Source organism: Gordionus sp. m RMFG-2023, chromosome 3 (assembly GCF_954871325.1).
Source record: "Gordionus sp. m RMFG-2023 chromosome 3, tfGorSpeb1-WG-v2, whole genome shotgun sequence".
Lineage (NCBI taxonomy): Eukaryota > Metazoa > Nematomorpha > Gordioida > Chordodea > Parachordodidae > Gordionus > Gordionus sp. m RMFG-2023.
In genome coordinates, this window is record NC_088777.1 from 13,831,655 (window position 1) to 13,835,637 (window position 3,983).

The following is a 3,983-nucleotide window of genomic DNA, read 5'->3' on the forward strand; positions in this document are numbered from 1 at the left end:
AATAGTCATAGTTTAAAACTTCAATTAACTTTGTATACTATGATATTAAATTATATTATGCAACATGCACCTCCTCAAAAAAAAAAAATATGAACTAAAATTAATAACATAGGGAATAGGAGCTCGCTTGGCATGCGGGAGGTAATTTTGATTTACTTATAAGAAGATAATAACAACAATAATGCAAAAGGGGCTATAAAAAACTTTGACCTTAAAATACAAATTGGTTAATCAAGTGGGAAAACATAGGGTAATAATGAGGGGACGGATTATGTATTATATTGATTTGAAAATATATGTATAATGGGAAATGGCACCATAATTATACATGATAGTTTTTTATGTAATTACCCTTAACAAAGGTATAGATTACACTATCTGTAGGTACAATTAACACTATAGGTGTCCAATAATCAATCAATATATTTGGAATATAATTCATATAATGAAGAAAATTACTAATGGGAAAATGGCACCATAGTTGTACATGATAGTTTTTTATGTAATTACCCTTAACAAAGGTATAGATTACACAATCCATAGGTACAATACACTATAGGTGTCCAATAATCAATCAATATATTTGGAATTCATATAATGAATAAAATTACTAATGGGGAAATGGCACCATAGTTGTACATGATAGTTTTTTAGGTAATTACCCTTACAAAGGTATAGATTACACTATCCATTGGTACAATTTACACTATCGGTGGCCAATCATCACTAAATATATTTGGAATAAAAATTAATAATATATTTGGAATAAAAATTAATATAAAGAATTGGTTAATTAAATGGGACAACATATGGTAATAATGAGGGGACGGGTTAGGATAAAAAAAAAGTATTGACAATACTATAATAACAAGAATTAAAAATTTGTATAAGTAGGTATGTATGATACAGAAGATATTTGGAAGAAATAGTTAAATAACAATGATTAGTATACAAACAATTCAAATAAATTGGGAGGGGAGTGGGGAGGGGTCAAATTCGCAAAACAATATAATTTTTTTCGTAATTATACCCTTGACTTAGATCTAGAAGAGAGGCTTACACTACATAAATTGGAATAATATAATAATAATAACCAATACTGGTTTTAAGTTAATTATTATATTACCACATTCCAGAAATGGTATTACTTTAAATACTAATCCTTGTTATTAAACAATAAATTAAATTCACATGTTAAAAAAAATAAATTTAAGAAAGTTTTAATTGTAAAACAAATAGGTGCTTACAAAATCTTTTGCAATTATTAGAATGGAAATTTTTTTTTATATCGATTAAATTGAATCATTCTTTTAACAACCGTCTCTTCATCTTCAGACCCATACCTAAGACGCAAAGGAAGTAACCAGTCTCTTTAACACGTCTTTTCAACTTCAGACCCATACTAGGAGCACATAGGTTGAATTCATTCTCCGCACCAGCTTCTAATAAGCTGGTGCCCCTATCCTCCACCATGACGCAAATAAAGAATAATTGCGCTAGAAAGAATCGGGTAGAATAAGAATATATAACTATATCTCCAAATAATAATAAAAATGCGATTAAATTTATTCTTTTATTAGTGTTTAAATAAAACGCAAATATATATATATCAAGTCGTTAAAAAAGTAATTTTTAAAGTAAAATTATCGCGTGCTTGGAAAGTCAAAAACTTCAAATATATATATATCTAGTAAATCAATTTAAGGTAAATCAATTGATGGTTTGAGGCTTCGTATGTAGAAATAAAATAATATATTATTTAGTGAATGTTTTTGTATATGTAAATAGTCATAGTTTAAAGCTTCAATTAATTTATTATGATATTAAATTATATTATGCAACAATTTTAATTAAATTTTTGCATATAACAAAATTTTACTGAGAATTTCATTATAGATTTTATTTATTATTTATACAATAAAATAAATTTCAAAATGTATAAATTTTATACAGATTATATTAAAAATTTATTCTTAAATAACTATATTTAAAAAAAATAAAATTACAATAAAATATGAGTAATTCTTTTGTGATAATTAAAAAAGAATCTAATTTAACAATTATAATATAATTAATACAAATGAGTGTATTAATAAAACATAAATAATACTTATTAGAGATTCGAAGTAGGATTTGGATCAGGCTGGGTCGGACCTAATATTTTTAAAAAAAAATTCGGGCCGGGTTGGGTCGGGCCTTGGAAATTTTTTAAAATATATTTCTAAATATATCAATTTTATGTTAAATTTTTTTATGTATAATAAAAATATTTGATTTTATTTATAAAAACTAGACGCCATATAACATATATCTTTTATTTTGAGTAATTATAAAAATGAATTTCTATATTTAAATAAATTCGGGCCAGGCCGAAAAAATTTTTTAAAAAAAATTTCGGGTTCGGGCCGGCAAAATTTTTTAAAATAATTTTGGGCAGGGCCGGGCTTGAAAATTAGACTCGATTACAGATCACTAATTCTTAGTGAAAATGCAATATTTTTATTAAAAATAGTATAATATATAAATTTTATGACTAAGAATTAATTATAATTACGTTTTGAATATAAAAATTTTATGACTAAGATCATATTATAATAATATAGCAATTTTATAATTTGAATTTATAAAGAGAGGTTTACTTTTCTCTGAGATTTGCCTAATTCATCTAGAATCAAATTTTTATCTAGAATAATCTCCTTATAAATATTTAATATTGCGAATCCATTTAAACGGCTTTTACCGGTGCTATTTATTAAAAAGGTTTTTAAACTTTACAGTTGAAAAATACCTTTCAGTAGTGCAGGTGCTAATAGGTAAGGTAACTAAGATTTTTATCTAAAAATTATAAAAAATTAATTAAAATTTTTAAAACTATCTAATTAGTTTAACATTATAAATTTTATTATTAAATTTATAAATATCTAATTTAACTATGCGAGAAAAAATTTACAATATATTTTTATTGTTATTTAATATTATACAAATAATTTTTAATATATATTTTTAAGCCATGTTATCAATTAAATTAAATATTCTTATTTGTTTTTTTATAAAATTTTTTTATTTTAGAGGTTACCCTCCCCCCCCCCCTCCCTTTTCTACGCCACTGTATGCTTATAATACAAGGCAAAGATATTAAAAATCAAATTTGCTGAAACTTGAACATATTCCATTTAATAGAAATTCAAAGAATGTTCTATTCTTATAATTAATATAACTTAAAATATTAAATTAATTATAAGTTAGTATCTAAATGTAGTTCAATATCTTCATTACTTGATATGCTAAATCGACCTTTTATTTTAGTTATAATATTAACATTTGATATAGATACACACTTTTTGAAGATTGTGAGATACTTTAACTCATATAAAAATTATTATGTTATCTATGAATTAAACAAAAATATCACCCTTAATTTATCTAAAATAACTAACATTTATATTTAAAAAATAATATTATAATTAACGCATAATGTAAACAATTTATAAAATATATATTTAAAAACTTTGTCATAAACTAAAACTTAAAATAATATATAGGTATATTAAAATTATATAAAGAACATGAATTGTAAACGAAGAATTTTAAAAAAAAGTAAAACAAGGCCCACATTGAGATCTAAATTAAGTCCTAACAAGGAAATTTAAGTTAATTGTAAAATTTCAAAAGAGGATATATATCATTGATTTTAAGATTTTTACCTAAAATCTTTAAAAAAAAATTCATTAGGAGTAAAAATATTAATGTAAAGATTGATGAACTATTAGATGAAGAACTGTAAGACAGGTGAAATCCTTTGTAAGATGCTTTCCTTATCAAGGAGTTTTTATAAGACCATCACGTCCTTTTCCATAATGTGAACTGAATCCAGGAATTTAGATAGTTTAAGAATCTTATTTTATTCAATGGTAGATCATATACAATGAGTGAGGTACACGACAGGTTGCAGATATGTCATTTGACATAAAGATGCACTTTAT